This window comes from Odontesthes bonariensis, chromosome 3 (assembly GCF_027942865.1).
Source record: "Odontesthes bonariensis isolate fOdoBon6 chromosome 3, fOdoBon6.hap1, whole genome shotgun sequence".
Classification (NCBI taxonomy): domain Eukaryota; kingdom Metazoa; phylum Chordata; class Actinopteri; order Atheriniformes; family Atherinopsidae; genus Odontesthes; species Odontesthes bonariensis.
Genome location: NC_134508.1, coordinates 32,867,154 through 32,881,032, shown reverse-complemented (window position 1 = coordinate 32,881,032; position 13,879 = coordinate 32,867,154). Strand labels below are relative to the sequence as shown.

General features: G+C 39.6%; 1 protein-coding gene across 1 annotated transcript in view; it reads left to right on the top strand.

The window, feature by feature from the left end:
* Positions 1 to 5,764: 5,764 nt before the first annotated feature.
* The window catches only part of LOC142377474 (metabotropic glutamate receptor 4-like), a 216,629-nt gene continuing 208,514 nt past the window's right edge, over positions 5,765 to 13,879 (top strand). The window contains exon 1 of the mRNA XM_075461613.1: positions 5,765 to 6,247. The gene's annotated coding sequence lies outside the window, so the exon portion shown is untranslated. The remainder of the gene's footprint in view (positions 6,248 to 13,879) is intronic.

The following is a 13,879-nucleotide window of genomic DNA, read 5'->3' as shown; positions in this document are numbered from 1 at the left end:
GAGCAGTCCTCTGCCAATCCTAAGCTTGTGGTTTTACATCCGACTTCCCCCGTCGAAGTGTTGTCCGAACACATGTCGAAGTGTTCTAGGGCAAGACACTGAACTCCACGTTGCCTCCTAAGACTAAGATGTCCTGTATGGGTTTGTGTGTTAAATCTGCGTAAATGGGGTTTGTAGTGTAAAAGCGCTTTGAGTGGTCAGGTTATAAAAGTGCTATATAAGTACAGTCCAGTTACCATTTACTATTGCAAGCTTTTGTACCTTAGATTAATCTGCTATGATGTTTCATGTTCATTCTAAACTATAATAAGTCTGAGGTTTACACTGTATTTCTTATAAATTCACATGAATAAGGCACAACATTCATAATATCTCATTTTCCACAGTGCATTAGCAGTTACGTATAATATATTGATAGCTGGTGTTTGAGTCTACTGACACCCAGCACCTTCCATGGTCAGCTGACGACAAGCCTGTCCCAGAGTGTGTTTTTGGGTTGGCCGACATCTCTGCTGTTTCAGACTTTGCTTGTGTCACACAGTCTTCTCCAGAATTGGTCGGTCAGGATCCTCCAAAAGTCCGCCCTTTCGGCCAGTGTGAAGTCTTCACAAAGGTTGACTGTATCCAGGTCTGTTTAAGAGTCCACCCTCCCCATAAACCCTTTGTCTATGTACACCTAGAAACTACCAACCAGGCCAGAAATCTGGGTGTAGTGATGGACTCAGACCTAAATTTGGAAAAACACATTAAAGACAATAACAAAGTCAGCCTACTATCACCTTAAGAATATATCAAGGTTAAAAGATCTGATGTCTCAGCAGGACCTGGAAAAACTAGTCCATGCATTCATCTTTAGTAGGCTTGATTATTGCATCTTTACAAGTCTACCTAAAAAGTCATTTAGACAACTGCAGCTCATTCAGAACTCTGCTGCTCGAGTCCTCACAAAGACCAAAAAAGTGGACCACATCAGTCCAGCTCTGAGGTCTTTACACTGGCTGCCTGTCCATCAGAGGATAGACTTTAAAGTTCTGATGCTGGTCTATAAAGCTCTGAATGGTCCAGGACCAAAATACATCAGTGACCTCCTGACCCAGTATGAACCTTCCAGACCCCTCAGGTCATCTGGATCCGGTCTTTTATCAGTTCCCAGAGTCAGGACCAGACATGGAGAAGCTGCATTCAGCTTCTATGCTGAATATGTCTGGAACAAGCTCACAGAAAGCCTCAGATCAGCTGAAACATTCAGTGTATTTAAGTCCAAGTTGAAGACACACCTATTTTCAGCTGCATTTGAATAAAGGTCCAAATCTGAAGCTTGAGTTTCAAAACTTAATCACATTTTAACTACTGATTTTATCTGATTTTATCTGATTTTATCTATTGTTCTTATTTCTTTCTTTTTTGTTTAAATTTTAAATCATGCTTTTTATTTCTGCTGTTTTAATGTATCTGTAAAGCACTTTGAATCACCTTGTTGTTGAATTGTGCTATACAAATAAACTTGCCTTGCCTTATGTCCCAGTCTGAATCCCAGTGTTCAGCTTGCCCTCCTTGGAGGTCCCAGCCCTGCAGATCGCCTCTAACTTGACCTTGTGGTGTTCCACCTGGCTGCCCTATTTTCAGGCTGACCTCCCGAGCTGCCCTTCCTGTTAGTGTTGTATTGTTTTCCACAACGTTGAAAGTTGAGCATGCTTCATTTACATTTCAGAAGAACAGTGGGTTTTCGCAATGACAAGATTAGCTTTTGATATGAATGTTTAATACAGAATTTTTCTTTATGAACACAGTCAAAATTCGCAAATATTGGTTGAACCAAAGTATTTGTGCAACTGATTTTATGAGACAGAAAATGGTCAGGAATGCTGATAAATAGCAGAGTGGTGTGGCTTTCATAATTTGGTTTTGTATGAGGCAGCCACGTTGGATTTTGAAGCTGAAGACCCCAACTGGGGAGTGGGACTTTTTTTAAAACACACTTTTTATTCTTTACTCTGTCTCTATTGTCTCTCTCAAATTTGCTGTCTTTATTGCATACTGGTTTGTTTTAGCTTGCTTGTATATATCTTTTTTTGAAGTAAAGCTGAACTTTAAGCATCTTGCCTTGCATACCATGAATTTGGGTCCTCAAGTGAGCAAAGACATTATGTTTCAGCAAAGCAGTAAATCATGCAAACTAAATTATTATTAAATCACCGGAATAAAACTAAAACAAACCACTACTTAGGAACTGGCACACAACCTTTGTGATGTTGTATGATTGCTGGTAGCTGTACCCAGAGTTTATTTTTAGAGGAGCATACAGGGGGTGCAAAAACATGATGAACACAGTTTGTTCTATCCTACATTCAAATAAAGAGCATGATTTAGAAATTGTCACAGCATGGTGTTAGCAGTCATGTAGCAGATGAGCAGACCTGTCACAACCAGAGTGTGGCAAAGTAAATGAGCTAAGAAATCTGGTCTTAGTACTGTATCTCATGATAAGCCAATCCCAGAGGAGGCCACACAACCAAAGAATATGCAGCAGCTGACGTTTGTTTAATTGAAGACTACAGAGATATTGGAAACATTAACCTTTCGACCACCTTGTTTCTCCAGGTAAATATGCACATTAATGACTAAATAAGCAGGAGATTGTGTTGTCTTGCCCAAGGCTAGAATAGATTGTGCTTTGATTCACACATAAGAGAAGCTACTGTGTTTAATTTACATGGATTAAATTGCTTTCTCAGGCACTGGATCCTTTGCTAAAAGGTATCAACAAGTTGACATAATCTAAAAATCATTATTCTGATCTCAAAAGTAGAAACCCTTGAAGGCTTAATGAGGACTAACCATTTTCTGTCAGCTGGAAAAATCGACTTGCATGTGTAGATATATTTGTAATTAAACACTAATAACTGTTTAATAACTTTAACTAATGTAACTAAAATATCTATGTTTAAAGTTTGACAAATTTGTCTTTGTGTATTTTATAACAGCCATTACTTAGCAGCTTACTTTATATGTGTTACACCTGTTAGGATGCAGTTTTCAGGTTTACCTTTGAAGGTATCTGAGAATGTTAAATATCATAGCCACCAGGGGCTGCTATCATGCCAGTTACAACAAGCTCACATTTCCACCTATTTTGAACAATTTAACATCATAATTATTCAATAACATAAGACTGAAACAATCATGGGAACAGTATGCAAATTAAAGACTAAATCTGTGAAATGCAAAAACACATTTGGCTCTTCAAAGGAGTGCAAACTCAACATCAGCACCAACTTTAATGCAACATGCGTTAATGTTTGCCAGCGGCTGACTGTGTTCTCAGTTGTCACAAGGCCGAAACAGTAATTTCACAAAACCTCTACACACCACTGATCTTTACTTTCATGGTTATGATAAATAGTTTTCTAAAGATGTATTCTCATTCTGTCTGTGTTTCGGGTATTTTCAGAACAAATATATTGAATTGACCTCTTCTGCGCCTTAGATAATCTTAACTTTATTAATAAGCTGAGATCGATGGTTACACCTGCGACAACTGTCAGCCAGCACCTCAACGAAATATATCCTCACACACTTGTCACACCCATTAAACTTAGAGCATATGGTCACAGTCTGACCCAGCTGCCCTGTTTCGTCATTGTAAAGTATTGCTTCAAACAAAAGTGACAAAGTGACTCATTTCAGCGTGAGACTGTGAGAGTCTCAACTTTATTAAATCAAATGTTAGCAGTCTGTCTGTATATATATTCTCAATATCAAAGAACACAGACACTAATGAAAAGATGTGACGCAGACATCACATTTAGTTCCAACTTTTAGGTTATTTCTTCAACTGAGTGAGGAGCATGCGTTTCTCCTCCTCCTTCTTATTCTCTTATGCATCATCGACATTATTCATTAGTTAAATATTTCCTCACTCCCTTTAATCAAATATCATTTAGTGAAATAAATCATTCCTGAGTAAAGTCTTGGAAAAAGAGGCTACTGACAGGGGCAGTAAGTGATTGGGAAACAAATGATGTCAGCTGTCATAAAGACAAATTTTCACAAAGAATGCAGAAGTTTTTACGGAATAAAGTGAACATTTTTGTGACCTCGGGATTTACATTTTGATTAATTCCTCTAATGTACCCATGAAATGTGAGACGTCTGGGGGCAGGCGATTATGCCTGAGTGGCTGGTCTTTTCTGACTGGGATTTTCTCTAGTGACTGGAATTAACATGGCTTAAATTCTCTCCGCCCCATAGCTAATTGAAACAAGTAATCTCCGGAGTTTGACTTGCACAGAGGGATGGGGAGGACTCAGCTGCATAACATGTTATCCTCTGAGCAGACATGCTCAACAAGGCCGTCTCCCAGTGTACTGCAGCAGAAAGTGAAGCAGCAGTGGGCCTCCTGGAGGAAATGGCTTTTGTATCCATTCTCCACAGCTAAATAATTCACTTATGCTAACCATGCCAAACTGAAGAAGAACACCGGTTAAAGGAGCTGCTTTATCAAGTAGTAAGGAGATGTAAAACACTGTTCAATAGTGTACACAAATGAGATCTGTAATTCTTTTGCATGACTTATATGGTCCCACCACAGCTCACAAGACTGTCAGTCCAGTCGTGTAGCTGGAATTTGCTCCAGCAGAGGTGGTGATGAATATTCAGAGGCTCAGCTGCCTCCAGGATCCAAAGAGGCATAATACACATCCCTGCAAGGACCCCCGCTTCCATCTACTCTCTTTTTACACACACACACACACACACACACACACACACACACACAGAGTCACCCCTCATCTTTCCCTTGATGTGGTGGAGTCGGTCCAGCACTCCACAGGTGTGACCCCCTCAGACCTGTAAAGGCCTCCACACACCACTCAGCCTTGTGATCAGAAAGAGCAGCTGCCAAATCATCACCATGAGCCTTCTATTGGACATCAGAGCAAATTAGTCAATCAAGACAGCCACAGTTAAGTTAGCACCTGCAGTGCTTTGTCTCTTCATGGCACATTTTATAGACTTTTGAAGGTTAATAGCTCGAATGTGTCACACCGAAGTCTGAGTAATAACATCGCATGCCAGGTTAAAAACTAATTTCTTGCTCTTTTGCAAGATAATGTTGGACATATAGAGGCATGCCCTTGGACATCATTTCATAGCTGTGCTGCAGAGTGTGGTTGTTGTTACCCAGTGAAACCCACACTCACGAAAACACAAACCTAGTGTCTAGATTGAGTTTTCGCACTCACTGATTGGACTTGATATGTTCGTCATGGTCTACGCACAGCATCCCAAACGCTTTGAGACTCAGCATACTGCATCGGTTGTAACAGCACCTGTAACGTGTGAGGCAACGCTGAAATAATAAAATCAGAATTTGTGTTGTCGGGAGGGGAAATGGAAGTGATTGCAGATCATTTTATGACATTTACTAGTTAGATAAGGTCAAATTGTTGCAGCTTGTTTTGTCGCTCCCAACGATCTGCCACGGGGCAAGTGTAATAATGAGATATGTCTTTTAAAGCATCACTTTATATTGCTTAAACTGTCAGTGAATGAAGACGGTGGGGTTTTCTGTGCTCGTTTGTCACTTCACAGAGATGACTAAATACAAAAGCCAGAGTGTGCTGAGGGGTAAGGCAGTAGGCGGCCAAATCGACGTTCAAATATAACAATTTTATGCGAACGCTCCACGTCTCATTGTGGCTATATGGCCAAGGCGCTGGTGGTATTTATGCTGTGATTTGGCATTCACACATTTCCCCCCGTTCATTGATGGTGCATTTCTTCTCTGATAAAGGCGGTGGGCTGCGATGCATTCAACATCAATCACAGCCAGTACACGGAGCGCATGCAGTCTTCCGTCTATCAGTTGGAAAGTGCTCTCGCCTCGGGTGTGGGATACACGCTTCTCTGCTCTGTTATCCCGTACAAATCTGATCCTCTTCACGTTGGGGCCGCGTTTGTGAGTGGCTCCACTGGACATGTCGTTTATTTCCATTCGCACGCAGCGTAAAGTTGGGACTTGAGACTTTCAGCACCACTTTCCCGTGGACAGCGCTCGTAATGATTCTGGGATCGACGCAACCTCTAAATTCGTGTGGATTCCCGTTGGATACTATTCAGAGACAATATTTAAGTGTTAGTTTTTTTTTCTCTCTTAGCCATAATTATTCAGGAAATCCCCCCTTCACATATTGTTTCCTTGGATATGGGTAATTTCATATAGATTCCTCGTGGGCAGGAAAGAGGGGTAAGTACAACCACCCAAGCTGCAAAAATGGGTCATCCACGGCAATCAAATGTTTAAAAAAATGCCGTGACCTATCTTTTTCCAAGTGATAAGACATAGCATTGAATAAATGGATTTTATTTATAGTTACGGTCCACGACATAAATCTGGGGATACACGTAAAACATTTCCGCGCAGGTTCAAGTGATCTTAAATGCTTGAATTGATTAATGATTCACAGAGTTGGTACAGGCTTGAAAAGTAAATGTATACATTGTTTTTGAAAAGAGTGCAACGCCCTGCACACTAAGTGTATTGATTGTTTTTTTACGCGTCAAGGCGCAGCGTTTGTGCCTCGCTGCGCTGCAGAGGCGCCTTAAGTCTCACAAAAAATGATAAAAGAATGACTCAACATCGAAACTGCTGCAGCTGCAGGGTTTTAATATAATTACAGTTATAGCTCTGAAAGCACAGATTAACCAAACCATGGATAAACCTTTTCTTTCTGTACATGCCAATCCAGTTTGACTGAAAGGCAACAACAGGATGCAAACAGCCGCTCTAACATCTAGGGCTCCCCCAGGTTTATCTCATCCCCACCTCTCTCCTCGTGTCTCCCTCTCAGCCGTGGAACAAGTTGAATCACGCAGGGGGAGCACCCTGGCTGGGTGGTGTTTTTTGTGAGAGGGTGTTTGGGAGTGGTGAGGGAGTGGGGGGGGGGGGGGTCGGAGTGTGAACCATCGATTGTCAGTCACTGTGCATGTGCAGATGTGCAGCCTCCTGGCGATGCAAGCCAGACTGGAGACAGCGGTGAAACTGCTGATGTGAAACTGCTACTGTGCACCCCAGAGCAAACTTTCATGGGTTACTTAGGCATGCATGGCTGTTTTTCAAGGCCATTATTTTGTTGACAGGTATGTATGTTATGCTTAAGTTGCAGGTATTTTGTTTGACTCTTGGTATATCATAAAAGACTCAAGTTGGTGGTCAAGGTTCATAAGGTGAGTAAATACCTGACACTCAAGGAAAGCTGGGATTTAATTCTGCTTCCATTCTGAGCTGCTCTCTGGGGCCTCTTTGCGGTGCCAGAATTAGCTTTGTGCTACTCTCATAGGCTCACTTCATGGTGGGGGGTGGCCACGATTACTGCCAAATATGCCACTGTGTGCATTCCCTCTGACCTTACAAGCAAGAGGGGAAATATTCTTCATATCAGTGGGTAATTATCTCAAAAAAGTGACTCAGCAAAAGTGAGCTTTTAATTCAGCCTCTGAGCTCCCATGAGATAGATTTTATTTCTTGTTGGGTTATTCCTGTTGGCATGTTCCTTAAATCTGGGTTGACTGATAGTCTACCTGGCTTTTGCAAGAGTGGAATACTCTGTGTGCAGATTGTAGCAGGCAGAGTGGCACAGGGTTTATTCAACCCAGCCTTGGATTTACTTTTCCAAGCTTTGCCTGGCTTATCTTGTCCTCTGAGTTAGTTTAGCAAAGTGTAGACTCAGCACAAGATTGGTGGTTTGCCTTCTACTAAGTTCTCTTTAAAATGTCATGGGCTGGATTGTAAGCAGTTATGAGGCTATAATGTAGCACAGCCTCATTCTCTGCTTAATGTTACACGAGGACTCAGCAGCACACTGTAAATTCACTTGGCCAGAGAACGCATCTCTTTACATTTCAGTCTGTTGGTAAAGGGGTCAGATAATGAACGTGCCACATCTACTTGATGGAAACCATGATGATCAAAGTGACTGAAGTCAGGAGAAGGAGGGAGTGTTTGATCTTGCAGTTCTCCAGTCTGCAGAGAGATTCACCAGTAGCCACAGCTTTAACTACTGCGGCTGCACAGATCCAAGAGCAACACTGCAATAAACAAACGTGTGTACTGTTTCCCAAAACAGAGCCGTGGTTGAATTCCCAGCAGACCTGAGTTGTTCCCTTTTTACAAAGGCTTGTGGTGGAAATGAGCAAACGTGTGTGGAGAGTGTAGAGCCCAGGTTCCAGCTTCATTCTCCTCCCGGCAGACGCCATCTGCTCACTGAGGGAGGTTTTCCAAATAATTCCATGTAGTAAAGATAGGCGACGTGAGAAACATGGCTGACGCTGCATGCTTTGTTTTCTCTGTGGAAGTAGATAACAGGTGATGTAATGTGACAGAAAATAGATGAGCAGATATCCAAATGCTTTACAATAACTAAAGCCCTCCTGTTGCTTTTACACACACATCTAAAAACATTTAGAAACACAATTTTTCTCATATTACATGATTTGTCAGAACTTAGGATATTTTATATATTTTTCCTTTTTTCCAATATTTATAAATGGAGGAAAATATTCAAGGTAATAACTGCATATAGTTATGAAAACCTTTTATTCTGACAAGACATCTTGTTTTCAAGTTTGATGATTCTGTTGCCTTGTGATTGGAAATTAAATGTTTGTCCTTTTAACAGAGTATCACATATAAATGTGTGTGTATATATATATATATATATATATATACACAGACATATCTCTCCTGTTCGTGTAATCTTTCTACTGTATCTGTAAGATGTCTACCAAAAAAGGCAAAGGGTAGAAGTCTTATCCTCAAATAGTTGTTTAGTGTCTGTAGTATATTTTTGAGTAATTTGCAGCCAAACGCTGACTTCCAATGACATGGTATGATTTTCCTACATAACACAGATTAAGTTCTTATTATATTTCTGGCATATTATTCATTTTAAAATGGCGTGAAAAATAAAACAATTGAAAGGAGGCATCAACAGAAATATGAAGAAGAGTGATGTTACGGGTTTCCTGAGTCATCATAGACAGAGATTCTTCCTGGGGCAGCATTGTGGGAAATGAAGTGTGAAATGAGTGCGCTTAACATCCTTGCAGTGAATTATGCACATTATCTTACACCAGGGTTTGAAGGTATCTTGCCTCTTGCCCGTAAAGCTGTCATTGAGTTACATTTGATGCATACACCTTTTCACAAGCCAGTTTAATGTCATGCCTCTGTCCTTTTGTGCAGAGGCCCAGAGCAGAATGGAATGATACATTCATGTAACTCTTCAGGTTTTCTTCAGAAAAGGGCCAGCATCATTAATGTGACATAATGTGTTAGTTGTAAAAAACAACCTGAAAGTGGCTTTGACACTATGTTCTTACTTTGTTTTTACTGCAGATTGTACACTGATGATAATAAAATGCCCCTGTCATAAAATGGGATTGTAGCTTTATCATATTATACAGCTGTGTTTAGATATTGAAGACTGTTGTCTACCTTTTTCTAAAGTAGAAAACTGAGTTGGTTGGATTTTTCTTATTAATTTGAATCAGTGGGCAGCATTGATGGAAGAGATGTTCCCATCTTTTACATAAGTAATGGTGCCAATGCAGAAATGTAAATATACTTAATTACAAGTAAAAATCAACCTACTTTAGTAAAAGTACAGAAGTGATATGGAAGCGATTTAATTAAAGTTATAAAGTTGCTCTGACTCATATATTGTTCTTTATGACATGATTATATTATCATTACTGCTGTAGCTGCAGGTGGAGTTTGTTTGAACTACATCCTCAGTTTTAGATACGAGGACATACCCGTCTTCCATTTCCTTTCCCATCAACAACTCCCTTACTAATTATCCAGCGGGGAGAAGAAAAACAAAGCTGTGATACACAAATCTGAAACCAGTTTCTGGGCTTTTTCTCTATCTTTTACCTTTTGTGACTTGTTGATTTAAATCTTTTTAAAAATCAAACCATACAGGGGGGTTAGATTGAAAATCACAGCTATTAACTACTCGTTGTCACAATGAAAGATGGTAACAGGCTTTTTTTATAAGACATCAAAAGCCAAAAAGGTTAGAAACTGCTGCTTGAATTTTTAATAATATGATGCATTTTGAAAGCTTGTTATTGTGTTAATCTTAAAAGCTATTCACATGAGTAGAGTCGAGTTACAATTATAATATTTCTCATTTCTCTCTAAAATGTAGCCAAAGGGAAGTGCCAAGTAATATTAAATGTAAATATGTGTGAAACTTAAATGATCTCACAGTTGGACTGAATTGCAATATTTGAATAAATATACTTAGTTACTTTCCCCTTTTGGAATACATTTATACTGTATGTATACATACATATCGATATATATATATATATACATGTAGATAGATAGATAGATAGATAGATAGATAGATAGATAGATAGATAGATAGATGTGGAGAACTGAGCCTACATCACAGAGCAGCAAAGGCTATCACTTTCACGTTTACTTTCTCAAACATAAGTGGCCTCAACAGACCAAAAATGGTGGGGAAAGTACAGCATTTTGAGTAAAAAGGTACAGCCAAGATCACTGCTACAACCACATTTTCACAAAATAGAGCAGTAGCTAGTTGTTATCATGTGCCCACAGGTCTAGATTAGCTGGAAATGACTGTATCCTGTTCCCTTTTTCTTCTCTTAGGGCATTGTTAAATGGCATTTTGGAAAACAAAGGCTCTAGAGAAACACTGAACAAAAATACACGACAACTGTAGCCGAAGCAGATGAGGCAGTTGGATGGTAAATGGCATTTCTAGAGCAGTGTCGCATCGAGATGTGTGAGAACTGCAGCAGTCCAAAAAGATATTTCACAGCAAAGGCTGGGATGTTTTATTTTTTTTTTTATAGTTCTTTGTTTGCTTTCGCCAACCAGGTCTCATGGCAAATTGTACACTAGTCGTGTTAGTCTCTGTTGCAGTTTCACAAAAAAAGGCTCAAAATCTGCACCATGGTTATATTTTCCACACTTGCTTTCCTTCATCTATATTAAGACACAGCTTAAATGATGACTTATAGTTTAATGTCCACCCACATGCTCGTTGCATGATGGTTTTCATCTGCCATATGTTATTGCATGATGGTGTCATTTACCTAGATGTCTTGCATGAGAATGTACAAACATAGCACACTGTTCATTTTAACTACTTCGCTCTCGCTCGCAGTTTAAAACACAGGGTTAGGGTTAGAAAAATGTTCAGAGACGTACATGTTTGTTGTAAAGCTAATGTTACAGCGACGCTCCTCTACCCAAATTTATAGCCTATGTTTCCATTTCATGATTTTAAACCCTGAATTGTGACAGTACTGCATTTTAGACTTATATATATACACAGATTTACATATTACATGTTTTTTGTGTGTGTATGTGGAACTGGACTCTTGAACATTCCCATTGTGTGACTTTGAGTGGCGGGACTTACACCAAGGACACAAGGGCTCTTCTCTCATTTATTACAATCCTGCATTACTTTACATTTGTTTTTTTTTCTCCTGTGGTTTTCTTCTGTTTTCACTTATTTTATTTATTTTGTTCTTTTCTTTAAAACCTTTTTTTTTCAGTCACTTTGTGATGTCATTATACTGTGCACAAAATTTGGACCTAGTTTAGCGTATTTTAAGCAATTTTGTTGCTGTTTGTTCATATTAAGGTTTTAAAGCAATAATAATAAACAGAAATCTCAATTTTCTGTTTGTCTGTGCTGTCTGTTGATGAATCTATGCAACACAATTATTGTTGCATAGACTTATGAAATATTTAGTGGACTTAAAATACTTATATTACAAGACAATACAAACAAAATATATCACAAAGCCTGTGTAAAGAGTGAGCTTCTCATCTATCAAACATCACAGAGTAAATTCTGTTATGATAAGTGGGTTTTTGTTTTTAGAGTTTTTCTATGTTCTGGGTATTACTTTTGGATCTGCTGTTACTTCTTGCTCTTTAGTTACCTCACTTCCTGTTTTATTTTGAAGAGTTTCTCGTGTTTATTCTGTGTGAGTTTTACTTCCTGTCAAACCTGGTCATCAGATGCTGTTTGCCTCACCTGCTGTTCATTTAGTCATTTACTCCTCAGTAGAGATCCTCCTTTGTTTAGTGCCAGAGAATTGTATGTATGCTGTTGTTTTTCTCTTGCCTCTCAGTTGCCTTCCCATGGTTAGCTAGTTTTTTAGTTTCCAGTGTATTTCTGCTCAGTTCTCGATTAAAGCTTTTGAAATCCACCTTCTCCCCCTGCAGTCCTGCATTTGTGTCCCCCTTTTGCCACAAAACCGAGAGACAAGAAGATCAACATCAGCCAGCTTCAACCTTCAGCTCCTATCAAACTGTCTCCATGTTAGCCCTGCCTCCCCTCCTTGTTTGCCCCTCACCATTCGCTCCTTTGCATTAATAAACCCCATTAACATATGCACACGGACACCTCCAATGTAAAATGATGTATATTAATGAGCAGCATATGAATGCAGTCTTTCGTTGACATGAAATTCTGCCTCCCACAAAAAGAGAGCAGCAGACTTTTGTGTAGAGTCTATTTCAACTTTCTTCCTTTTTTGCCCAAAGAATGACAGTTGCAATGATGCCAGAGAAGAGAGGCTTGGCTAAGAATGAATGCTGTGCCACTGCTCATATTACCAGTTGCTGTTGCCTCCTATTTTCCCGAACTATCACCTGTGCTTTCTTTTCCTGCTATTCATGCATGCTTGTGCGATGTTTGCTGATTTCAGTGCTTTACATGTTCCTGGATAATGAAATTATAAAAAAAGAAGCTGTTTCCAGATACAAGTTGTTCAAACAGCAAACACTATCTCTCCTTACACTGATAGATAGATAAATTGATAGATAGACACTGAGCTGTCATTTCAGTTGAGCTCCAGCATGCCCTGTGTAAGCCTTAACAACAAAGCGAAGCTCTCATGGTCTTGCCACCTCTGAATGTGGGTGAGTCCTCTGTGAACACGCTGAGCTGCACTTTGCACATCCCATTTGTGCTCACTGTCCCTTGAAACCGCCTCTAAGATGATCATCTTTAAAAGTTGTTTAGGGTTTTTCTTTGTGTCTTTTATATTTTAAAACGTGTGTTATTTACAAGCTTGTGGTTCAATTTGTTCTGCCAGTAACTATAACCCCAGGCTGAAGAGGAGTAATTCACTGCTCTGTGGGCTCTTTTGCCTTTACAACTGCACACAACTGTGAGATAATACTTTGATATTGTGATAACAGTGGGAGATGTCAAACCTCTGGTCAGATAACATAAGATTTTCAGCTCATGTTAGTTGCTAAATTAAGTACAATCATTGATTTTTCTCCACTTGGGGGCAGTACAACAAGCTGAAGACAGCCTCATTTAGGTGAAATTATCAGCAAACTGGCTTATTCACACATCCAAGAGAAGAGTACTCATAGACTCACAAATAAGGGAGCCATTATGCATTAACCAGAAAGTCACCAACTTCCACATATCAGCTGCTTAATGCAGAGATCTGCATTGCTTACAAAAATGATGCATGGCTGACCTCAGAAACAACATCATTTTAAATCCTAAAATCTGGTGTTTAGAAACGATAAAATAAGTTTACAACTAAGCAAATGAGAGCCAGATGCTGCTTTTTAACCAGTCCCGAATCAACTAATCTTATGTAGCAAAATTCTTAGCTTTCGTTTTATGAAAATGATTTGCCCTTTTATACACCAGATTGTACACTCACGGACAGCCACGTTTCATGTAAACTACACTGAGACTGTGCAGCCAGTAGTGGTCATGAGGGTAAAATGCATGTGAATTAACAAAGTGGCCTCATTAACGTGATGGGGCTCAGTGCAAAAAAAAAACTTTTT